General features: G+C 40.0%; 1 long non-coding RNA gene across 1 annotated transcript in view; it reads right to left on the bottom strand.

The window, feature by feature from the left end:
- LOC146650015 (uncharacterized) overlaps positions 1–27292 on the bottom strand; it is a 56190-nt gene that overhangs the window by 1010 nt on the left and 27888 nt on the right. The window lies entirely within an intron of this gene.

Here is a 27292-nt window from a genome sequence, read left to right on the forward strand (position 1 = left end):
AAAGTTAATAGCAAGCACACACACGTCGACGTTTCTGCACCTGCTAACACCTCCACTGAAGTAAAAAGTGGGAGATTTCAACAAGGCATAAAGCGTATCGATAAAACTTTATGTTTTGCTCAAAAGTTTCGAGCGCCTACATGTTTTGTTCATACATGTCTGCGAGGACTGACCATCCCGACGGCCAAAAATAAACGGCTTACTTTTAATTTATCATCTAAAAGGCGAGGAGAATTGTTTAGGATAACTCTTCACACAATGAGCTGTGACATCTTCATTGAAAAATGATTGATTGGTCTGCCAGGGAGAGGAGCTGTTTGAGAGACAGATCAGTCAAACAGTCAAGCTGTAAAAGCCCAATAATATGATGAATGGTCTATTTACCCAACAGATGAGGGGAGACTTGCATAAAGATTAAACGTGTGGTTTTTGAACGTGTCCTGGTCACAGAATAGATAAAAATTTGAATAATATGTCTGTGTTCTCTGTCAGGGAGCAAGTTGGAAATAAATTTAAGTTGCGAGTGATTTTCAGCTTTGAATAATGCAGCTTGGCTCATTCATCACTTCGGATTGTCTTGCAGCAAGAGAAAAATGGATTTATCGATTATGATGCATGCATTTCACACCTGTGTGGATTTCCACCTGCGCAAATCCCACAAACTCGATCCGCTGAGGATCTGAAAGTTGACGGAAAAAGTGTGGTTCTCTCTGATTAATTTCCCCTTCCTATTTCCCCGTGCGCAAAGAAAGTTTCAGCCACATTATCATTACGGCATAACCATTATTAGTCGTAACATTATTCTCCTTCGCCGGAGGCCATTGCATCTATATGCTCGTGTATCATAAATGGACCATTTAACATGCACAAACTGTATCTAAAGTCGAGCCACTAATCACTTAACTAAACAATGTCTCTGAGGATCGGGAGCAAGTGTTGATAGAGTGACCCAATTTTTTTTATACGTGGCATTTATAATTGATGTGCAATAGATGTAGCAGCCTCAGATCTGATAAGGGCTTGGCTCTGATGGATCTCCAGATAGGCTTTCGTGGGGGGAACAGATGTAGAGTCGTGCATCAGAGAGGGATGAGGGTTGCCTGTGATCGTTTCCACCCTGCAGCGAACAAAATAGCCCTCATATATCCCTGTAATCTGCATTAGCGCCAGAGCACAAGCCAGGAGACAGCACAGAGGGGGATGAGTAATGGGGCTACCGCTGATTTGGCAGGGCTATATTACACCTCAAAACTGAGGCATGCCCAACTGGCAAGAATATGAAATGAGGATGTCATAAATGAACACCATCCCTCCAAACATGATATTCTTCAATCCGTATTGTATGCTTTTAGTAGGCAACAGGCAGGTATTGACTTTTTTTGGTGAAATCTACAAGACTTTGAGTGTTTTTATTTTATTTTACTGCCTTATTTCTATTGATTGACATGTTTCATCACGTATTCTGTTTCTGTCCAGAAACCAGTAGGTTGTGAGATGACTAATGACCTCACAATGCTTTGGCAACTTCTGCCGGTATGAAAATTGCAAAACTTGAGCCACAAGTAACTCTCTAACTGGCGAGGGTATGAGCACGAGCCCAGAGCCAGAGGAAGAAATGAATGTTCCTGTCCAGCAGCCACAGTGGAGTGTACATGGTGAAAAAAAAAATCATCCAAAATAGTGTATTGCACTCCACACCCAGAGGGGGAAGGCAATTAGTTACATCTACTTTGTGTCTCTCATTTTACTGCTTATTCTGAAGCAGCCTTTAGAGAAGAGAATTAAGCAGTGAAGTTATTTCCAACTGAATATTTTTAATCATGGGAGTAAATTTTGCAAGACAAGAAAGCCTAGCTGTAACCCAAATAGCAGAAATCTTTTCATCGCATCTCAAACAGAGCTAAAACCTAACAAGTGAGGATATAAAATGAGAGCATAACAAACACCATCCCCAACACGGCGCCTGGCATTAAAGCCTTGTAATGGCTTGTAACAGGATATGCTCACTTGGTATCTGAAATTAAAGTGTAGATATTACATCCCTTGAGGCCAATCAAGTAATTCTGTGTATATTCTGCTGGGAAGCTAATGCACTACGAACTGTTTGTTTGTGGGCTCAGTCTTAGTTGGTTCTCTGCGAATGAATTTAGTTTAATTTCCTCTTATAATTTATGCTTTCTTGCATTGATAAAGTCTGGTGCATTCCTTTTTCTATTTACAATTAAAATATCTCATAAGCAAAACACACAGCTCAAGGAAAAGAGCTCAGCATCTACAGTCTGCTAATGTTGTTATTTTTGCTTCACTTTGAACAGAAATTTGATTAGCAGGAGGAGACAGATAGCGCGCCGCAACATGACAAATGATGCGAAAACTTTACTTCTTCATCAGATAAAGCCGAATCATTTAATCAACACTGGTGCAGGGAAACATCAGCATATGGTGGTATTAAATTTACATCTTGGTTGATGTGTGGTGCAGCCGCCACACATCAACCCATCAGCCTCTACAGGATATGCACGCAAGCTTCTGCTGCGTGGCTTTTCATTATGCGAACGACAAAGCAGCAAAAAAAAAAAAAAAAACTCCAAAAAAATGGAATCTGTGAAAAGATGAGAATAAGACGAAAAATGCAAGCAATAAAAGCTAAAGTTGTCCCTGAGATAATGAGCGATTGTGTTCGTTTAATCCTTTCTTGCGCCTTTTATATTTTGTGACGACGACTTTCATTAGAGAGCTTGCTTTCACAACAGGCGAGCCTTTTTCGGCTTTATATAAACCAACTAAAGGTCCAGATCAGGTCATTAGGAGAGCGGGACTTTCATTAGATTATCGTTAAAGTGTGCATGTGTGAAATTCCCTCGTTAGTGACCTTTATACTACAGCTAATAGCCTCTAAGTTTCTGCTGGAGCTGTTTTTTTCCACTGCAGGGGCATTAGAAGATTGCTTTTTCCATTTCACATGTTTCTACGATAAAAAGTGCTTGTGGAAGCATTTTGGAAGCGAGTAGAAGATTAGCTTTTTGCTCCCTGCAACATCCGGCTGACCTGAGAAGTTGAAAGGTGTTGGTGTTTTCTGTTGATATGTGTTGCACTGCTTTGGAGGATGCCGATTAATGAGAGTATATAGGAAAAAATGAAATGAATAAAGACCCCCAGGATAAAAGATAAGGTTAGAATGCAGTGTGTTGTGCTTTTATTACTCAAAAATAAAACGTAGCGCGGACACTAAGCTTCAGGGAAAAGTCGACTAATCTGATTTTCACCAATTTATTCCGGCTATAAGAACATGCTAATATTTTAGGCTATTAGTGTAATTGTTTTAACTTTGGTTTGATACATCAAAATGCTATACTAAGCACAAGCTTTTGAGATAGCTGTTACATTGTAGCATTGGTAAAATGCTTTTGTCAAAGCCGAGGCAGGATTCACCTGGGTCCTATCTTAAAGGATGACCTAGCACATCAGTGTGTGAAGGGGGTAAAAAATAACACTGCTTAACCAAACAGATACTTCTAAAACTTCAATATATTGGGGAAGACGTGCAGAATATTTTGTAAAATTTTATGGTAAGTAAACTTTAGATCTGTCTTAAAGCATGACCAACTACTGAGCTCAGCCATATTTAGCCCGGAAGATTTAATGAATAAGCTCATTTTTCTTAATCAGCATCACAGCATTTGATTTTTTGTTCTCCATATTTCTCTGTTTGGTTTTTGGAATTTTTGTATTATTTAGTTTTTAGTATTTCTGCTATGTTGCTTAGTTGTTTAAACATTTTATGTAATTTAATAGGTTTTTATAGCTGGAAGCCCTTCGAACCTCTATATGTGATATTTGGCTGTACAAATAAACTGAACTGAATGAATTTTGAAAGGAGAAAATTTCTATTCTGGTCAACAGTAAGCTCCTGGCAACCAATTGTTTAGTCCTTTTCACAGACAGAAAATAGAAAACCCTGCAGAAAACATTTAAAACTGAGTCAATTTTAAATAGGAAAAGTTAAACAGTGGTTAAAAAAATATTTCCCATGCAACCGCTAATCAAATGTTGCTGAGTTCTGCAGCACTTTGTACCGTGCACAATGTTGCAAACACACTGACATTAGTTTGCAGAGTTTGGCTAACTTTAGCAGTGCTAGCAGCAGTAGCCGTTTCCATGTCCTGGTGAACTATGGTTACTCCTGGCCTCTGTCTCTTGGTTCTTGCCATTTTACTCTGACAAAGCCGGAATACAGCTGCTCCTTTTTTACCCCCTTCTTCTTTTTTTATACTAATGCACTGGAAAAACAGCAGTGGCTAGCATGGCTGTCATCTGTTTCCTTTCCACCTATTCATAAATGGTGGGAGACCCATTTTTCAGGGCTACACCCTGGGCAGCAGCATTGCATCATTTGTGAACAGAAAGAAGTCATTGTGCATTATTAAAATAAGAGTAATATGTTCAACCAACTAGTGTTTCTGATGCTAACTGCTTGAGAATTTTTTGTGGTGTGGTAGCTTTAGTTTAAAATCCATTAATGTGCATGCACCCCAGGTAGCAGGCTTCAAGTGGAATTCAAGGAGGTGTAACAGTAAGGACTGCTCCGGCATCGTTTCTCCATATTTGCAAGTATAATCAATGCTTAACATTTAAAGTGACAGTGACACTCATCAGTGCACAGCCATTCTAAAAAAAAATAAATCTGAATCTTATTCTAAAAGTAATCTGTTAATGACAAGTTATTAAGACGTGATGAATGATCTTCTGATGCCAAGAAAATTTGTTAGATTTGTTAACGTTGACACTACAATCCAGTGCCTACCCCAAAACGTTGTGGGATTGGCTCACAAAACCCTGCAATACATATCTTATGCACAAATGGGTTCATTTGAACTTTGATTTGATCTACTTCTACTTCTTATTTATTTATTGTCTACTACATGCTATGTTCTCTAATCCTTTTAATAGCTAATTATTATGTTTAATGACCACATTCAATCTTTTTTAGCGAACATTTTCCAATGGTTATGATTTCATTTTAAAATTTTAGCTGCTAGAAATACTTTTAGCTAACTTTAACTGTTCATTAGTAACTTAGTAAGCTATTTTAAAAGCATGTTTAGCTAACAGTTTCATTAGTTTACTGTTAACTTACAAAATCAAAAGTTAAATGTATTCTTTTACAATTTTTCATACTATCAGTTAACTGTGAACTATTCCTTATACTCTTGAGCTATTTTAATGTTTTTTTAAAAAAACTTTCTTATTATTAATTTCTTTTTAAATTATTTATTTTGACCGCTCATTATGCATCATTTTAACTTAATGGTTAACTTTTCTTCTCAAAAATGCACAGCTCTACTAAAGTCTTGAGTTAAATTATAAGATTAGTCAAGCTAATTTTTCTATGTACACCCTAGGTGTTGCAAAATTACCCCCCAGTCTACACCAGTGATTGGAAATCACCACTGTAGTCTACCTCACATCCGTCAGTGCTGCATTACATGGAGCCACACGTGTTTAAACTCTGTTTAGCTCACTTTAAAAAATACATTTGTGCAGTTTTTTTTGCAAATCATGCACACACAGTATACTGTATACTTGATGTTTATGTGGAGCGACTAAATGAAGAAATTATTAATAGCCTAAAAATCAAAACCGTCCTCCCAAATATGCAACAAATCACCCTTATCTACTCTGTCGCTCCTCTTTCTTTCTCTGCTCCCTCCCCGTCTTCATTACTCACTGAAGGTTTTCTCCCTCCCGTTGACTCTGAAGTGAGAACATTTTCATGAAGGCAATAAAACGCTCATCAGCAAAGGCCTGAAATGATTTTTTAATATGACGACATTTTAATGAGGACTGAAGGAGATGGCTGGTTTGGCTGATGGCAGCACCTCTTTATCAATGAGTGGCAGGGAAGAACTAATGGCACTAAAACAGGCAAGCTGCCTCGCCTCCCTCTCTCTCTCTCTCTCTCTCTCTCTTTGTGTCTTTATGTCTCTCTCTCACACACAACACATACTTTATATTCTTTATTTGCAGGAGCTAAATTAAATTTCAAGCAGTAGAAAGATACGAAACCATTTTTTCCTCCAGCAGGATAGTTATTACTTTCCCGGGGATGCTGTATAAAACCATATTTGACCTTTTTTAGACAGTTACACACAGACTCTCCACTCTCCATCTCACTTTTCGCCCAAGTAAGTGTTTACGTGTTAGGCCATTGATTGAAACTTAATCTGAGGACTGCACAGTTTAGCTGCTTGAGAAAACCTGTCAGATGTGAGCGCCGAGATTGATTGTGCTGACAAAAGGTCGTGTTATTGGACTGGAGAGGTTATGATGAAATTACAGATACAGCCCCAGACAGGGTTCAGCATTTGAAGTACACAAGTCCCAGGAAGTCCACATCTATCAGCTGAAGGAAAAAAAAAATGCTGTCTGTACAGTCTCACATGCACTGAGATTCAGAGTTTATAAAACTGCTTTCATGCTTTCATGTTCAATGGAAATTACACAGCCTTTGTAAAAATGACCCAAACCTCAACACCACAATACCGCTGAGACGTGTTGTAAATTAATGTCACAAAAGGTGGAACCACATATATCACTGCCAAGATGTGCTAAATTACTGTCAGAATGCATTTTGAGTATGACTTTTACTTGAAGCCTTAAACCTAATAAGTTGTCGCGCGAGGATAGAAGTCGGTGCTTTGAAACTATAGTAAAGCTATGATAAGCAGCAAATTAATGTCAGAACAGTGTCACTCACAAAGATGCTTTGCTCATTACATGCTGCTTTATAACAGTATGCGATGTAAAGTACTTACCAGCGTACATTACACCACTACACCACTTCATGTTTTTTTAATGAGACTTCCACTTTATGATCTTACTCCAGCTAGTGGCCAGACTTGGCTGACTTTACCATCCAAGGTCAGGACGAGAGCGCTTTGTGGAGGAGAGCCCCCTGCCCACCAGACGCTAAACAAAACCGCTTTCCCTGCCTCCTTCCTCTTATGCCACACAAGGTCGTCTCATGCTGGCTACGCCTCCGCAATTAGCATGCAGCCTGTGGCGTGGCCTGTCTGGTGGCGAACACGCAAGCATGGCGCTCTGCTCTCCTAATGAGATGCCAGTCAGTGAGGGTGCCTGCGGGACTGTGAAAGTAAAATACTTATATGTGTAAAAAGAATAAAAAAAAATAAGTTAGAAAACCCTCCTGGGGTGTTAGTGCACCATCTCGTGGGTGGTAGAGGAGGCACAGTGGCCTGGACAGGCAAGTAATTTTACATAACACATATTATTTAGTGGAGGCTGCGCCTTAAATTGCAGAACTCTATTCATGAAGGCAATTGTAGTCACCTTGGGTAACTCCCAAAAAAGGTTTTGTTGTACCAACCTTTGCTTTGCTAAAGCTTTTGTAACACAGGATTATTGGAGGAGTAAACCAGTTTCAGGTACAAATGCCAAACTGAAGTCCCACTAAATACTTTTATGTGAAATCTTAACAATAACAAAGCCTGATCTCTTGATTTATATATTATATATTAAGATACAGGTTTGAGCTTTGGCATTGACAATCAGACAATAAGATTTATACACAATCCAAAACTAAAGTGATTCAGTTTCACTAAATCTGTAAATATAGACCAGAGTCAAACACACCCTGGTCTACAGCCAATTTCCCCCTTTTATAACAGGTTCTTCCACTCACCAGTTTAAATTTTAGTGAGACAAGAAGTCATGGATATTTAGGAGCAGAGATGCGTTTGACTGCCAGCTGCCAGCTGCCAGCTATACCGAGTCACTACTGAACTGGACCTCTCAGCCACAATTGTGATGTTGGTGCTTTCTGGTTCACTTTTAATACAATTATCTGACAGTTAACCTCAGTTGCGATTATCTCTGCAACTATCTAGTACTGCTGTTTTATTTATGTGCTATGTGTCACTAATTTCCAGATGTGTTCATCTATGCATTCATGTCTTCATCTCTTCTGAATATGGCCCCCTCCAACAAAGACCAAGCTGGCGAAGCGCAGTATAGTCTGTCTCTATAATAAAATCAAGACTTTTACTTGGATGTTTGTAGATGGATTAACAAAACAATTGGGATGCCCAAATCATGTTTTGTGTTGCTGCTGGTCCTTTAATAAAGTCCTTTAATATGGAGAATCTACCCTTGTTTTATATAGTGCCCTAATGGATCTTCTGTAATATCAGTGGATTAGAGTGTGAGTGTAAATCCGCTGTGGAAGGAGGCTTTGGGGGCTTTTCACATGTCTGTGAGGCTTATTTTCTCATGAGCTGCCCACACATATGGTGTTTTTTAAAAGAGGAAAACCACCAGGAGACTTTTGTTTCAACAAGCCGTGTGTGCAGCATGACAAATGCGGTGTGCATGCAGACACAAACTAGTTGAAAAAACTGCTTTTGCCTTCACTTTGACTGTGCGGGAAAGCATAAATCAAAGAGCACGTAAAGGGAATGTTTCTCTCGTTTGGGTTGTATTCTCTTTAACTTTCTGTTTACAATGGACACAATCCCAAAATGTGTCAGGTATATCAAATACATGCTTTCACCTCTAGCTGATGAAAAATCTGCTTAATTACCCAATTTGTTGTCTCCTATTCTGTAAATAGCAGCTACTAATTGCTTCAGTTATCAAGAACAATCCAGTTAAATATAACAGAATAAAAATACTGAGAAGGTGACAAATAAAACCATGAGTGAAACCATGAAAATTTTGGTCTAAATCAAGGTATTAACAGACTTCTGTGTCAGATTTTTTAAAAACGTATGACTGGTAACGTGACCTTGGGGTATAAATGTGCTTTTATTAAATTCCTAGTGCCTGTGTAGAGTTTTGATATGATGACATCTGGGTGCTATCTGACCGGTCTTTCACCACACAACACAAAGAAGAATAAAGAGGAAACGGCAGTGCACCTAAAAAAATATGTTATCGCTGCCGTTTTGCTTCAGTTATCTTTTAAATGCCTATTAATAGCGTGCAGATCTAACGTCTTACATACAGCATGTACTGTTCCTAAACACTGCACGAAGCATTAAAAAAAATAAATAAAAAAAATCACAAAGCACATTTTCCTACAGTGAGGAAGTCATTATTATGCCGCTCCAGTCTCTAGCACTGCCTTCAGCAAAGAGAAGCTTTTACGATGGGTGTGCATCTCTTTAAAAATCTTGTGGCAAGAAAATCTGCTCAAAACACACTATTAGGTGATATTAAACCCTGCATATGGGTAGAATTTTTTGCACCTCTGCATGAAAGAACAGTGTGAAACTATGCTTTTATTAAAAGCAAACAGGACGGTTTTGCTCCTAACTCAGTACCCAGTTCTGGGTCTCATCCTCTGAGGCACTGTGGCTACACAGTGTGCCATGTTTTGACCCAAATTGCTTTATTTTGCAGACGGGTCTGTTGTAACTAGGCCTTCAGAGAGATGTGCACCAGATGTTTTACCTTGTTACATGAAATTTTATTTAAGTGGTGCATGTTTCATTAATGCCTTATCTATGGATCTATGTATGTATGTCTGGCTCTCTGTAAGGTTTGTCTTAAAAACGCACGGGGGGCTAAAGGCATGAACAGACGACACGCCTCACAAAGCCTTGGTGCCTGCTAATGGCCCCCTGTTTGTAATGGCATCCGTATAGCACCGCTTGACGAGCTGCCAAAGCGGGTGTTCTGTTATTGCGGAGCCAATCACCCACTAAGTATTTGCTGGCTCCTATTTCCTTTCTGCTAATGTGCGAGCCTCCCCAATGCCGCAGCTAAATCGACTCTTTACGCCTGACTTGTCACCCTGCAGCGACGCGCAGAGAATCCCAAAGATGCATCGGCGGAGGGCAGCGCAATGTCTCTGTTGCCATGGATACGTTTATGGGCAGGGATGTGGCTGGGTGGGTTATGATGCTTTTACTGCAACCCTAAATCATGGAAAGTGATGGCTTTCGGTGATTAGGATGATGACGCTGACGTGACCTTTGCAAGGGTGTTGTTTGGCGGTGATTGCTCACTTTAATGTGTCTTTGAATCTTCTGTGTCAGACGCTGCGTGTGGGCAGAGGATGTGTATGCGTTAACTGCTTCCATAAGGGCCAGATTCTCTGGATGTTTAAGTGGAAAATGAGAAAAAAATATGTATGTTAGTCAGATACTGTTACGGATAAAAAGGAAACGACTAGACACAATTGTTACAATTACTGATAAATTGTTTGATTAATAATTTTCCCAGACAAAAAAAAAAAGGAGTTTAGGTTGAAGATTTTTAGGTTTTCTTTGTCTTAAATTGTTATCAAATTAGTCAACCTAAGTGGCAGGTTAATAAATAAGGATATTTGAACTACTATAAGTAAGGAACTATGACAGTATAACTTTAACTTTGTTACTAAGGCTTAACTATCAAAGATGTCAAAGAGAATTCTGGTCAAATTCTGATCAAATACCCCAAAATATAAATACTAATGGTTGGGCTACATAAGCTACATCTTATTTAACATTTGCCTATCATTTGTTGCCCTCAAATATATAACTAGAATTACGTTAACCACTTAGCATGGCCACGTCAGATGTCTCCTCAAATACTAGTGAGATTAAAGTGCAGCTTGCTAATTGTGTACGCTTTAAAAATTAATCTTAAAGTAATCTTTTAATGGCTTGCTTCACTGTAATGCAGCACCGTGTTTATTATGCTACTTATACCAGCCTCAGCCCCAAAATTCAAACTGATTGAAGCTGAACGTCCCACCTGAAATTGATATATCCATCCATAGGAAATGTAATTTATAACATAAATCTTATACGGCCTGAATTCCTGGTTATAGAATCTTTGGCCAAGGGCAGCCCCTGGTGTGGGCATTCAATTTTTGCAGTTGGGTAACAGTGCCAGACCTGAAAGTCCATCGGCAAAGTAAACAGAGAGGTGACCTGCCGATACGAGCTTTAAAAAGCAAAGCTATGAAAGTGAGAAGCAAATAAACTCAGAAAGATGTAAGTCCTCAAGAGGTCTGTGTGGGAATGAGTATGTGAAAGCCACGTGACGGCAAGAAAGCCCAGACATTCTTTGCCCCCTGTTATCGGCCTGCACAGATGTGCCTCAGCCTTCTCTGCAGCGCTCCCATTCGCCACATCCATCACAGAAGTGCACCTTGGGAGATTGAGAGGATGGTGCATGCGCCAAACCCACCATCTGCCGTCGTTTAGAAATAAATGACAGGCCCAAACCTAGTGGGAGCCCGTCTCATTCCACTGCCAGCGTCAGCGCGGTGACGGGTCCGCCCAACCTTCCCTTCTCCCTGAAATCGATGTGTGAGACCCCTGCCAGTCATGCTGGAGTGTGCCTGCGAGAGACTTGGAGTGGATTTGGTCGGTGAAGCACAGCCCTTTACTCAGGGGAGCGGGCAGGTGGAACAGCGTGGTGAAGCCAGCTGTCTCCCCACTGATTACAGCAGCCAACACGCGGAGTTGGAGAACTCGTGGATTCGAGGTGGATCAGACTGGAAAGCAGCTCAAGCTCCACTTTATTTGATTAGCGGTTTATTGATGGTCTACAGATAAAGAAACTATCAGTTACAACAATCTGGGACTTTTAGAGGTTTTCTTGTATTCGAACGTGTTCCTGCTAATTCATATTTCACACACAAGTAATGTTTGCAAATGTCTGCTCCCACAAAAGTATGCTATTTCGCAGTTTTCCCAAGGTAGAGATTAGAGAAAATTAAGTACTTAACTAAACCAAATGGACAACTCAGCCCCTGTGCAAACGACAAATGAAGCCACAGGAATCATAAAACTAACACACAGTCATAACCCTCGTCAGGGTGAAAAACTGCAGCCCAGATATCGTTTGCCTAAAACACAAAAGTGCTTTTCTCTTGTTCTCTTGTTCTCTTTAATCTCCTAAAAGGATGATTTCCTATAGCTCCTCCTTGCCAGCTGCATGAATAGGCAATGTGCGGCTACACCGAATTCTTTTATTTGACAGCAGTTATAAGTTTGGCCCCAGTATTGAGTTGGGAGGTAGACTTTATTAATTTCATGGATTTGGAAATGAGCCGCAGTGATAAGGCTATCACTCTCTTATCTGGGGATGGTGGGGGCGTAATTAAGCTGATAGCCGGCGATGATGAGGAAGTAGTGTGAAAAAAAAGCAGCCTTGGGGATATGAGGGCGGAATCTTCAGGGCTCGTTTACCAGAGGGATGATTAGATTGGCATTTAATTGCCACCTTTTCTATTTTTAGGGCGAGAAGCGCCTCCATTTCCCCCCCTTTTCTTTGTGGTCAAGGTCAGATTAAAGAATGTTCGATTGTCAGATACGCTGAGGTTAAGTCAAAGTGTTATGTGGCAGGTTAGACTGAGGAGGGTGAATGTGCCCAGCTCCCCTGCCTGCATGGATATATATGGGAGATTGGGGTCAGGAGTAGGTGGACTGCAGTGTAATAGCACAAGACAGAGCGTTTGCTTGAAATGGCTAAGTTTCATTTCTTGAACTTTACCAAGAGCCTGAAACTCTGGTAATTGTTTTGCAGCCACAATCCAGGCTTACCAATCAGTTTTTATTGATTCCTCATGTCACTGTCTCGCTGCGACAAAAAATCCCAACTCCAAACCTGGACATCTCGTGGATCTTCTGAATCCTATTTCATGGCCAATAAGTGTCAGAAGACTATTCCTTAGGCAGGCGACTGGGATTTAAAAACACAAAACCCAAATGAAATGCACTTAATATTAGTTGGAATCAGAGCTTGAAGAATGAATATGTAAAACTGCTGGCTAATCATAAGGGTAATCGTCAGAGAGACAGACGAAGAGCCCAGAGGCTAGCAAAAGTGGTTGCAATGGATGGATCTGATGCCAAGTCTGAAATCACAACTGGAAGCTGGGGGTCTTCACTAGACTGGTGATCTGCCAGGCAGACACTTGGTTAAATTAGACAACACATGCTTGAGCTCAAAAGAGCAGTCAAATGTTGGTATTTGCATTTCTGCTAATTCCATATTTCCAGCTGTTTTTCAACTGGATTGATCCATGAAAAGAACTTAAATGTCTATCTCGTGGTAGATCACTGTAACTCTGAATTAATTTTGCCTGTCCAAGACATTATGAAGACGGTTCTGATGGTAGGTGGGCATACAGCATGTCAGGCTTTCATGTAGATGGCTTGAGTTTGGTCTTGCTACATTTACACTCTTTTATTAACTGTATATGCATCGTTTTCAAGTCATTCATTTGAGTAACGTACACATAACCACAATCAATAACATAAAGTAAGAATTTTAGAGTCGTTGGATGAATTATTATAATTTTTTCCCCAGGATTTATTCCTAACAGAAAAGAAATGTCTTACAGTAAGCTTGAGTTTCACTGTTTTTGTGGTAAGCTTTCTATTATTTTTCCTTCCCACTGCAATTGAGGACTATTTTCAGCTGTGGATTGACACAGACTCTGGAGCAGAAGTACTGAAAGCAGCAGGATGTTGTGCGAACTAAGTAAACTGAAATTACAGTGCCCTTGCTCCTTATAATAAAGGAACATGTCATCCAGTGCAATGATGCGACTTATGGTTGGAGTTTTAAGAGTTTATTTTTAATAGGATAATAACTGAGCTCTACGGTATGGAAGATTAGGCTCTCTCTGACTACGCTTAATTAGCGGGATAAATTTATTGTTGGTCTTTCCATGGGATTTGTTGACAATAAGAAAAAAAACCAGACATTTTAAATGTCGTGAACCAACATTGCTGGAGCATGATTTGTGCTTTGGTTGTGATGCAGCTCTGCAAGAGGACAAAACAAACTCCTTCAGGTAATTTCTCCAGGAATGTCCTGGGAGTAAACTTTGATAGGGTGACTTTAAATAACCTGTCCACTAGGATATGATTGCACAATGTGAAGCAAAGCTAAAAACTAATGAAGACCTTTGTGTAAGACAGATGTAAGACTATTTCTTTGGTGCCCCGTGACACCCATGATACCTTCCAGTGTAAACATCCCAGCCTGCTGAAAGGGGCCGCATATCGGCAGAGCCTGCCTGTAAACCCATAATCCCCGCTCCTCCGACAGACGCGGGAGAATAGAGTGTTATCACCCTGGTTGACACACTCCTGTGTTTTCTCCCAGCATTCTCCGGGGTTTATCACTCCTGCATTTCATTCCATTATCCCAAGTACACCGAGGCTGTCCTCGGAGCGCAGGGAACGAGACAACTTGTCAGGGTCGCGGAACAAAGAGGGAGCATGTCGAGCGGCGGATTAGACTCGGAGAAGTAGCGAGGGGCTTCAGGGGAAGGAAATCAAGGAAAAAAGGGGATGCAGGAAGAGAGGAAAGGGAGTGGAGGGAGAGAAGGGAAACAGAAAGGTAGAACTCTTTCTTCCAAAGCTGTAACATTGATTTCCCCCTCTGGTACCTGTTTCCTTTATTTACCTGATGCAAGTTTTGCTGTGAATTAACGAAACCTCCTTTGTTCTTATTCCAAGACACTTTATTATAGAAAACCCTGTGAGGAAAAGTGGCATTTCTTTTTCTTCTGTTGTTTGTAGTGAATACTGCCAGTTCTTTTTATGACATTGTAAAAGAGAAACAGTGATTGAGTTGTTTTTTTTTTTTTACTTTAGTTGGAGCTCATTAATCTTTGGTTTTTTACAAGGCAAACAAAGTCCAATTAATGAACTGTTGATTGACTAGCAATTTTTGTTTAGCTCTATATTTTCTTTAATGGTACAAATTCATAAAGTCGGGCCTTTTCAGCTCTTACAAAGACTATAACAACAGCGTGTTTGAGATTTCTTTTAATGTTGAGCCTGTGATTTGACTTTAAAGAATAAGATTTGGGTTCTTGCTTCTATTTTGTTTCCTTTTCATGTGCTTTTTCATAAACTGTTACAAATATAATCACTGTTTTCTATCTCTGTCTTTGTATGTCTAATGACGTGTTTGATGAATTCAAAAATCGAGAGCTTTCACAGCAGGTTAAACTTTACCATCTGCATGTAATACACACAGGTGACACATCAGCCCACAATACATCCAAAAAGCTATAAGGCGCAAACAAGTGCGCACGGCAACCCCCAGATCCCACACTTCATTACGCGTCCAGCCATCCCTGACTGGAGTAAATCGATGCAGGATAATAGCCACCACCCTCACCCCTCCATCACTTCATCTCCCCCTCTTTCTCCCCCTCCACTATGCCTCCACCCTTCCACCCTTTCCTCCCACCTTGCCGTTTCTCCATGTTCTCCTTCTATTTTTCTCCCATCTTTTCACCCTTTCAATAGTCCAACTCGATACCCTCACTCCATCCCCGTCCTCCACCAGCCTCTCGCTAACTACAGCTCTGCCGCTCTTTTCCCTCCATCCATCCATCCCCGCTTTTCTCCCCATCTAACCCGTCTGTTTTCATCACTGCCGTGCATCATTCCTCTTATCAGCCGCGGTGCCTGTAATACCGCTGTCGTATATAACATGTCTGTTGTGATCACTGACAGCTTGGCCATGCAGCATCAACAGTAACGGGGATAATAAGCTCATTTTGCATGCGTTTCTGTGTCACTTCTGTCTGTCTGGGCTGCTTCCCATAATTTAGGTGTGCTGCATCTCTGGGGAAGGAGGCGTTATTAGTCTGCTGAGGATTGTCTGGGGTGTTTAAAAATTCCATTTCGTTAAGGGTGTCGGTTATCATGCAAGTAGAGAACCTGCCGCTGTTACACTTCGTAATGGCTGCGTTACTTTCATTTAACTAGCCAAATTGATAATGGCTGCCGGCGGAGAGGCATGAAAGCCAAAGTTTTTGCAATTCTTCAAACTAGCTTTGGAAAATATTTATTGTGGTTAATGGCCCACTGCAGGCTTGTTGCATACAATTAAAGGTGCAATCCATTATTGCTAAAAAACAATAAAATGGCCTGTCACGCTTCCTTTATTCACATTCATGAGGCCGGGAAACATTTGAAGTTTGCCCCTGTTGTCGAAATACAATCTGCAAACTGTAAATACTCAGGAGGGAAGAAATTATGTTGAATTAAAAAAAAAAAACAACATGCCTAGCAACTTTGCAGCAGATGTGGTGATGCTACATTTAATAACTTGTGAACTAAAATCTTAAGCTTTCTTTTAATGTGACAGGAGCGTTACATATGCATCATACATGAAACAGAGAGCGCTCGCTTCATGCCATCCACAGCAGGAAAAGCAACAACTTCACAAAAACACTGAATAATTGATAATTAGGCTTTAAACAAGGACACGAGATGTGATTTTCAAGATATTCTGGTTGCAAAACAATGAGAGTGGATTGAAAAAGGAAAAGAAAAAGACATAAAATATTCAGGGGAACTGTGATAAAGTGAGGCTGGAGCAACAGGAGGAAGACAGCTCTCTGAGAAAAATCGGAGATCAAAGACCCCGAACCTCCCCTGCAATATTTCACACGATCGGGCTGCAAACACATTCCTGTGGCCTGAATCAAAAATCACTGCTGACTGAATATAGCACAATACGGAATAGATAATTCCGCACAACAAGCGCACGTTTGCAAATGTTGGCGAACCTGAAAGCAAATGTCAGTGTTGCATTATTAACGACTTTTGCTTTGTGATAATTATGTGGGTGGAATTTAGATTATTGAATGAGCGAGTGAACATATGTGTGCCCAAGAGGTGTTTCTCCAGTTTCATGTAGTTGTACTGTTGGCATCATTTTGACTTTGTAAAAAAAGATTTTAATAAAGCTGAAAATGATATTTTAAACATAGATGACGCACAAAGAATAGCTTGGTTAATTACTCAGAGAAAGACTAGGAGGCCAGGAGATGAGAAAAAGCCCTCGGGCAGGATCAACTTTAGGCTGGAAACACAGACATTTTGACTTGTCATACTATGGAACAGCACAGGTGTTGCTGACAATAATGATGGCTCAATTCTATTTGAGCTTTCTAGTAACTCACAACAGTGTGTGACAATGAGGGAGCACCCACATCTTTATCATGACTCACAGCAGACATTTTTAGCAGTTTATGGAAAAAGCGCAGGGGTAATAGATAAAATGTATTTTGCCTAGTAGACTGCATTGCTCACTTAAAGCAGTGAGTTATTCTAAACTTGTTTCACCTGTACTTTCTTGCTGCTGCTGAGGACAAAATGTATGCCAAGTAAAGTCTGATAACAGAAAAATGAAATCTAAAGTAACTAAAATATTAAGTCACAAAAACCAAAATCACACTGCTCAAGAAATTGGTTTTCTTCTTTGTCGGTTTTGACAAATTGCCAACATTTGGAGGCGTTGGTGGATATGTTTAATGAATATCTAATATTGTATCACACGCTGGCAGTTTCGCCATCAAGAGAACTGTGCGCTCGTCTGGACACCTGCTGCAGCCATAAAGTAGATCTCACCGTAAGATGCCGAATCTGAAGCTAACGAGGTATCCTCTACAGGTGAGACGTGAGACGAAGTTCACCTGTGGGAATTCCTGCTACAGCTGCTCTGTGAGTTCCCCTCACTGCAGCCAGTGCATCCTCAGGCTAAACAAAGAGAGCGATAAATCTAAAATGGAAGGCTCAGCTCAGCTTGCCAGGCTTTGGGGGATCCACCCAGTTATAAACTATTGTTTGCTCCTTTTAATTAATTAATAAAGAAGACATCCACAAGAAGACATCAAATCTGAAGTTAATGAAGATTCCCCTGTAGGTGAGATGTGCCACTTCCTCAGCCAGCCAGCCAACTTACCTGTGGGAGTTTCTCCACAAGCCCCATTACCACAGCTGCTATATCCGCTGGCCAAACAAGGAGATTTTAAAATAGCTCAGGTAGCCAGGCCATTGGAGCGTCCAGCAATAAAACCTGCCAAACTGAGGCACTTTCTCAGCCAGCAGGCTTTGGGGCAGCAGAGTCTCCCCATACATTTGTTCCTTTCTTTTTTTTTTTTTCATTAATATACTTTTGGATTTCAGTGCTCTTGCAAAATTTTGATTTACCGCCACATTTCTAACTCCTCAAACTTTGGTGATAGGCTCCAGGCGTCAGACCGCACCTTTAGGAAAGCAGATATTAATGACTGATACTTTAAGCAGCAAAAATGCATTGCTTGCAACTTCAATCTAATTTCAAGTCATGCAAAACATTATAGCCTGTAGACTCTTAACCTTCCACATAAGGAAATAATAAGTAAAATTTATGCACAACGGCCCTGAGACTGCCACTCTTACTTGGTCTCTGCGTCTCTACCTCTAGTTTTACCTCTCTAAAGCTCGCCTCATTCCCTCTAATGAAGGCGTCTTCTCCATCTACATCACTGCCTTGCCTCAACTTTTGTGCAGCCACTTCTTTGGCTTGCTCTGAGTTGAAGCAGCTCTCCGCTGTGGCTGAGAACAAAACACTGGGATGTGATATGAAAGGCAGAAGAGTCCTCAGTGTCCACAGAGGAAGAAGCAGACTCAAACACATTCACTTTCTGATTTATTTCTGCAGATTCCTTTTAAAATTGTTCCCACACCTTATTTAAAGCAAAACCTGCATTTTTTTTTTATCAACTCATATTTCGACTTATCTAAAAACTTTCACCATGTGCCTCGTTTTGTGCAATCTCATCCATTATAGCAAACTAGAAAGAACACAGAGGGCAGGGGAACAAGAGAATAGTGTTCCAGCACTCACCAGTGCATTGAAAAAGACAAAGTTTTTCCTCTGTGCTTTCCTCACTATCTAAATACTGAATCTTGGCAACCAACCTAAAACCACACACAAGTGTTCCTGAGCAAACTTCGGCTCAGAAGCTTCAACTCCATGCACTGAACTCAAGTTCCTGACTCTCGACATCTTCAACTTTCTACTGTTAAACAGAAAAAGCTCTCTGTTTAATCCAGTCTCCCAGCAAAACTATCTATTATTCATGTTTGCGGACATGAATAGCGCTGTTTTTTCCTTTTCTTTTCTTTGTGTATGTGTGTGTCAGTCAGCATGTTTCTGTAACTGATAGGAAGTATGCATTTCGTTGTTTCTGCAGAGATATGCTCTGCAAGTTAACAAGTATTCCATAACCAAACCAGTCTTTTGACACAAAAGAAAACAAATGAAAAAAGCTATTCAGGCATTTTTAAAGCCTAAAAGTGTAACTGAGTACTTTCTAATGACAAGCATCTTGCAATAACACAAATGGAATGTATGTAGCGCTCTAACTGTGGTCTCTTGTGTGAGCAGCACACTGCGTTGCCAACATCCTGCAGACTTTTTTGCCCCTTAAAAGTGGAATATATGTATTTTGTTTACATGGACACCACAGAATGGAAAATTTGTATCCACAAATATAAATCAGTGGATTAAAAGTTGTGACTATTTTACAAACTGCTGTGCCACTTTGTTGAATTGAACTGAACAGCTAGCAGATCACTAGACCTCACTCAACAAGAATGAAAAATATTTGATTTTATTGATGTAAGGTTAAAACCTGAAGGTCATGAAGGTCAGTAGATGTGCTACTAAATGGCCTATGTGGACAGCAGGTTTTAATGACTGATGACCAAGGAATGGCATGTGGTGTGAATATGGCACAGACAAAAATGCATAAGAGTCCATGGGAAGGTGGAATGTAAATAGCCCTGCAGAACCCTTGTCCGGTGTTCTCTTTTATAGCTAAACCTCCTCAGCTCCACCCATTAAATCCCGCAGCAGGTGGACATGCACCACCACTGCATACCAGATTATTCTAAGTCCAATATTTATTTTACTTCTGTCTTTGGTGTTTTCCAGCTCCTGAGGGAAATACTGACTCCTTTGAAGCTGTGATCCACAGCAAGGCTGTGTCTGTGTTTTGGTGCTTAGAAAGGTGGAGCGCATTTGGATTTTAGAATTTTTTGTTGTTGTTGAGAAAAACAGTTGAAAGTGGTGAGAAAGAATAAATAGCTGGGCAGCTACACAAGCTGACAAAGAGCCAAAGAGAGCTCCGTTTTCACAGGAGACTCTTAAGTACAGTCATTGCTGTTATAACATTCTGTATCCACATGTTCATTAATACACTGTCAATCATAACAATGTTCTTCTTACTGGATTTTATTGAGACAGATCTGCCAATGATGATGACAAATTTCTGGTGCATGTTGTAAAGATATTTCTTATATCTCTGTGAATGAAAGCATATATAAATTTTATGCATTTTCTACAGAATTCCTTGTATGTATATGCTATAAGCTACAACTGGAGCACTGTGTAACATTCAACAGGTTAAAATAAAATTTTAATGGATTCTGTTCGGAAAAAACAAGATAAGAAACACGAGACTTCATTGTCATTGTGTCACTGCTCAAAGCATCTCAATGAAATGAATGCTGAAGAAAAAAAGCTGCTAAATAATTCAATTCAATACAATTTTTCTTTATATGGCACAAAATCACAACCACAATCGCCTCAAGGCACTTTATATTGTAAGGTAAAGACCATCCGATAATACAGAGAAAACCCCAACAAACAGACAACCCCCGACTGAACAAGCTCTTGGCGACAGTGGGAAAGAAAAACTTCCTTTTAACAGGAAGAAACCTGGAGGGAGATGGAGATATATATAATATAAATACAAATACTATATTCTTAAATACTGTGATTTATCAAACAAGTTACGAAAAATACACACATTCAGTTTACTTTCACTTGTTTCAGACTATCAGTAAATGTCCTTCCTTTACCCTTTGTGCATTTTCATGTGTCTGCTTTTATCCAAGCAATTTAACTTGGAACATGCATGTATTAGTTGTTTTATTGTGTAGCTTGAGTGTATGTTGATTTCCAATCCTCTGCTGCAGTTTCACTTTCTAAATCTAAATCTAATTCCACAAATTTAGCTTATCGTGTTAACTGACCTGAACATGGTATACACGACTTATAATTTACGATGCCCTTTCTCAAACGGCCCTTTGCATCATATTTTTAGTAGGTGTTTTATGGCGGTATAGTGAGCGAAATATGTTGATGTGATTTTACAAAACTTCTCAGCTGGATATCTTTAAAAGATGCTTTCCACTGAGAGTGAATTCATGCCTCAGCTCTTCAAAGGACATGAAAGCATCAGTGTTTGGATGAAACAGATCTTGAATCGTTTAAGCTCTTTAGAGGCCCAAGGATTAAATGTAGCATCTGTTCTTTCTGGTTAAAATAAAAAAAAGGTTACTCATTACTGGAGAAAGAGATTTTAACCATACCTGTCTTCTGGTTTAAACACATAGGAAGAAGTAAAATAGAGCCAAGTAAATCCTAATGCCACTATAGACACTTGTTTTCTTGTCAAAATAGGCCTCCCCAATAACGACTGATTTGATTATGATCCTTGTGCTAAGCCACACTTACTTAAAATGAAAATTCAGCTATTTTAAGTACCAGCAGTTGCATATTTACCTCATTCCCTTAGGAAATGTGTGCATGATCTTAAACCTGAGAAACAGCTCAGGAGGATCTCTGTGTGCTTTTGCTTATTCTACGCAACAAGCCAAGCCATGCACATGTGTCAGATCAGCAGTATGGTTTCTGGCAGTCTGAAAAGTCCATTAATTTTCTGCAATCAAGATCATGGATCTTTTCATTGCTTATCAAGAGCAGACATCTTCTTGGATGGAAAAAGTTGTCCCCGTTGGTGGATTATTGAGCAACATTTCCCATCAGCTCATCATGTGATGAGCAGCGCACATGTATTACCTCATTTATTGCCTGGAGTCTGCAGCAACAATGCCTTATACAACTACCAGTTATCAGCTACCTCAAATCAGCCAGCGCATTGTACCAAATGTGAGCACTATTAGCCGTCTGCAGGAGAAGGTTACAGCGGATGTTGGTACAGAACAGCAGCCAGATAAAGTCGAGCAAATCTGGACAAATTGAACCCACAGCAACCTGAAGATAAAATTGTAAATTTTCGAAAATGACAGCATAATGAAGCTTTAAAATGCCCACCTAAAAGAAAGATCATCATATATATATATATATATATATATATATATATATATATATATATATATATATGGCCTTCTTGTTAACTCTGAATGAAAAAACAAAAACTATCTAGGACTCTTCAGAAGTGTAACAGCCTTTAGGGCAGCAAAAATAATACAACTATAAATGTCAATAAAAATCCAGTCCTTAAAGCACAAACTCATCCCAGAGCTTAAAATGAACTTCAAACTTTTGTGGAGTGTGCCTGCAGCGTACTGAAAATCAAATATTCATTATCTCACCATAAGAGAAACCTATGGATCAGTCACACTGATGCTAACAAGGGGGATATGAAGTAGATGTAACAGACGGATGGCGAAGCACAGTAAACACTGCGGCAGCAGCTGCTCTCTGCAGTACAACCATTAAGAGGAGGCGACACTCCTAGGAGGAGGCACGTAATGAATGTGCATTGGTGGCGCGCCTCAACATCTGTGCACCCCAAAGCCCTGCCATGCCTTCATCTACTCGTCTCTGACTCCATTTCGTTGTTTTAAACCACACCCTGCTTGTCTGTTTGTTCAATTTTCATCTTTATTCTGTTTGCTCTTAACTGCATTTTCCTGTGCGAAAGTGGCAGCGACAAGGGAAAGGTGGATGTGTTAAAAGGTAAGAGACATAGTGACACAGAGAGAGAGAGAGACCGGGGAATGGAAGGAGAGAGAGGAAACAGGAAGAGCATCCCCATCCCCCCAAAGCCCTCCACCCCTCCTTACAACTTTTCTTTGGGGGCTTCTTATAAACCAACCATCTATCTCCATTATGCCCCCGAAATTGCTATTTGTCGCTTTGCGGGGAAGAAATAATCAATATGTCTTGTGGGGGCAGCGAGCGCATTAGAGGAAGCAAATTGATGTCTCTCGCCCCAGCGCTCCTCACCCAGCACACTGCACCACAGCTAATGGGAAGCCTCGCTGGCTGGCAGACAGGGAGCCACTGTGTGTGTGTGTGTGTGTGTGTGTGTGTCAGTGCACATGAGTGAATGAATGAGCGAGTGGTCAGGCAATGGGGAATTTGTTCATGCAAAGTGAATGCCAGTGTTGTGGCTGTGTGTTTGTGCATCTGTGTGCGTGTGTGTGCGTGGGCAAGTATGGCTGCATCCTGTCTCTGTGTGCATGTGTGTGTGTCCTCTCTGTTTGTGTGTGGCCACTGCCGACAGAGCCTTATCTCTCCCAGCCATCCGGTTTTAGGTCTTTGGGCTGTCAGAGGCAGATAGCCCTGTCACTACCGCAGCATCCCCTTTCCCCGAGAGCCTTGAAGGCTTCCTATACCGACTGACACTTCCAGAAAATCCCCACCTGATAAGTGCATTGCAGACGGACGTGACTTGCCCAGTAGTCTATCTCCTCTGCCTGGCTTTTATTTCATTACACTTCTCTATCGTTCTCGATCACAGGCCAAAGAAAGTAAATGTCCTTTTCTCGATTTCAAAAAGACACCCCACCCCCCTCTCCCAAGGTTTCAGCTAAAAGTGCAAATTGTTCAATGTGCTCCGTTAATCTTGCCCATCATCAATATGATCTAATTTAGAAGTTTTGTGCAATGCAGAAGCTTCATTTTTTGCTTTATGTCATATTGTTGCATTATGCTTGAATACCTAGAGTTTTATTTGATCAGATGGCTGTATCACCTTATTTGAGTTTTGTTTCATTTGAATTTTCCTCTTTAGAGAAGGTATAAAGACAAGGTCACTGTTAGACTGAGGGATTTCCCTGGGATCTGCAGAAACCCCTACAGAAACTCGCTCTCATGCTAAAATAGTTTTATTTTTATTAGTGTTATATTTAAAACAAAAACAAATGAATGCATGTTTTTTTTTCCTTCCAGTCTTTAATATTCTGCACCTCAACAATGGATTAAAAAGAAAAAGAAATCCAGAAACAAGGAAAAGAAAAAGAAAATGAAAGATCAGATCAATAAGATTTAGAGCAACAACATGATTAATGCACAGAATCTAACCGCTAGTAATGTAATCTGTATATAAAGTTAATAAAGATTTCCAGTTTGTTGCTGGGCACTGTAAACTGTTTGACTACGATCTGCGTTGCAAGTCTCTCTAGTTTATTGACTCAGTCTATCTAACCATACGATCTTTCCAGTAGTAGTTTTTGGAGCATTCTATCATATTATGCAGTCTTCTTTGGCCAGGCTGGAATTGCACATCTGCAAATTTCCAATTTACCAAGAACCACAAGGGCAATAATACCAACTAGCACTCATTAGCTCCAAGTCCGATCCTGGAGAAGTTTTTCCTTCTCATCGTATCGGTTTGTGTCTGAGCGGGTAAGAGATAACACTGCGAGAGGTCTAAGCTTGACACGTGTCCCTGCCTGTTCATCAGAGGTCTGCAGTAAATGCAAAGCCGACAACATGGAGGCAGCAACAGAATAACATTGCTGTCACTGCATTATAATATGAGGAATGAATATGTAAATAGTGTGACTGACACTACAAAACTAGAATAAATTCATCTTTCTGTCACTCTCACGAACACACATGCAAAATCAATCTCTGGCTGTGTCACTGGAGTGCTCAGATGTCTGTGCGTCTCATCTCAGGCGCAGGATGGGGGGCGTCACAACAGGATTCTCGATTATCCATTCATTCGCTGCAGAGGGCATTAGGGGCCTGTCAGTCCTCATTTAGCCAAGGCTGCACTTGCACAGTGCTGGAACCGTGAAACATATTTGGCATTGCTACTTTTAGCACAAAACCCATGTGTCACTTTCATAAACCAGAGTATTTTGACTTTGACATGGACTGGATAGATAGAGCCAGATAATGCATTAAAAGTACAAATGCATCAACATTGTGTGTGCATGTCTCTCAAGACTTTTTCTGTTATATTTGTGTTTGTAATCCTTAGTTCTTCTCACTTCTGCTATTTTTCCCTCCAATTTTCTGCACCTAATTAGTTAATCACTCCACCCAGTCCTCTGCTGTATCCTTCTGTCACTTACCAGGGCTTGTGGTAACTCGTGTTCTAATTTCTTGTTTGCATTTGTTGTGTTTTCTTTTCTTTCTTTCTTTTCTTTTGCCGAGCCCCTTTGCTGGTTTGTTGGCATCGTTGACTGCCTACCCGTGCATGACCTCGGCCTGGATTAAAGATTTGAATTTTAAACGTTTACATCCGCCTTCTGTGTCCTGCTTTTGGATTTGCTTTCCTTCTTCACCAGCGCTACTTGCAACACTATTGCACTCAGCCCTAAGCGTAAATCTTTTAAAACAACTACAAAAAAACCTGGGAAAAAACCTTTAAACACAAGGAAATATAGCATTTGTTGGACTATTTTCAGTCTCACACACATTACACTACTGTATTTACAGCCTCAGAACTGACTTTAAATAAAACATGTTCATTATAATGAAGGAACATGTCTCCAAGTGTCACAACAGTGTGATTTATTAATGGTGTTTTATTAGTGTGTACACTACAGTGAAACTCTTTGGCACAGTGGAGTAAGATAGGGCTGTTTAGTTTAGTTCATTTGGTGGCACATTTTAACAAGCAAATATGAAATTACTTTTGCTGCCATTAGTCGAAATGATTGACTGGAGTGTATTTTTTGCCACCATTAGCTCAGTGACATCTAGCATCTTTCTTTGTTGCAACATTTTGGTTCTAACCGAATGCTTTTTGTGCTGTGTGCTCAGTGCACTTCCCAGACATCACCTGTCAGTCACACAGTGCCTCCACTACTGCGGTGTTTTCCTTTGTATTTTCCTTTGATGAACTTTCGGGTGTGAAATGTGTTGCTCTCCTCGCTTTGCTCCAGGTGCTCCAGTTTTCTCCTCACAGTCCAAACACATGCGGGTTGGCTTAATTACACACTCTAAAGCCTGCGAGTGTGAAAAGGCTTTTTTTCTTCCTCTTTTCCACAGGGGTTGCACAGGTGTTTCTAATAATATTAAAGGTGGTTTCATTCTTTTTAACTTTGTCATGACAGTACATCCAGGTACACAGTAACAGATCCCCGATTTTAAAGCAATATATATATTATATATATACCTGCTTTCAACTGTGCATTTGCTTTATGCATGAATAGATGCATCATGGTTCCAGGGTCAACGGGCACATGAACAGTGACAAATGTTTTAAAGTCTGCAGTTTTCTCATGTGTGTGAGCACAACAACAGCAGCGCTGTTATAAAAAACCTCCAGTTATAAAAGGGTAATACGTCCGCTTATTGCTCGGTAACAATGTGGTAATAGTGGGGTAACAAGGCAGAAAGAGGAAGATAATAATATGGACATATTAAGTTATTACTACTTAATTCCAAAATAGTCAAATAATAACATTCTGTGGTTGAGCAAATTTTTTAAGCTAGAAGAAAGACACTATTGCCAAGAAATAAAACATATTAAATACAAACATTGCTTAAATACATTGAGTTAAAGCTTCACTCTTGGTTATATATCCTAATAATTTCACAATATTATTTTCTTATTTCAAGATGAATTGCCCTCCCACTAACAGTTAAGCAAAGATGTCATTAATAGACTGATTAGAGTAGTGTTGAAAACCAACGATTATCATTAATGTGAAATCGGACTCATTTTCGGGGAACGTTTTCTTTATTAGCCAAAGGCAGCTACTGTAAACTTAAGTACCATGTGGTCAGGAGACACCTTATTTGTGCAAAAACACAATTTTATGCCTGCCAAACTGTATTATGAAAGAGCTAGAGAACTCTTCCCCAAGACCACTTTAAAAAAAGTTGGAAGAAAGTTTGGTCTTAGAAGCAAAAATACAAAGAAAAGACTGGGAGCTCAGGACTTTTGCACAATACTGTATTCTCCTGATATGTTAAGCTAGTATTTCTTTATTATCATGAAACTACCAGTGCTTTAGAGTCAATACGTAAAAATTTTAAATCACCAGATGTTACTATTTTAGTGCTTACAGATTATCATACTGTTACCTGTATATTACTATGCTATTACTAATTGGTTTTGTTTCATAGGCAAAAAATAATCAGGACATATAATCAAGTCTGAAATAAAGTTTTACTGAAGTGAATTAACCACATTTGAGCTTCAGTATGCTTCATTTTTTCTAGCTTACAAAATAAACTCACAAAATATTAGCTGGTTATTACTTGTATATTTGTTACCTTCTCGTTTCCACCTTATTACATCACCATTTCTGCATTAATATCGAGCTGTAACAGAAAGTGCGACCAAAAAAAATGGACAGAGTCTGAGACAGTTTTGTTTGTGCTTGGTGGAAGATGTTGGAAACAGTGGGAACGGTGCCAATGGTGTGTTTTGCTTCACTAGTCATTGGATGCATCTGTTTTGTCAATCACA

This window comes from Rhamphochromis longiceps, linkage group LG17 (genome assembly GCF_057381845.1).
Source record: "Rhamphochromis longiceps isolate RC_006_pf linkage group LG17, R_longiceps_female_GT1.1, whole genome shotgun sequence".
Lineage (NCBI taxonomy): Eukaryota > Metazoa > Chordata > Actinopteri > Cichliformes > Cichlidae > Rhamphochromis > Rhamphochromis longiceps.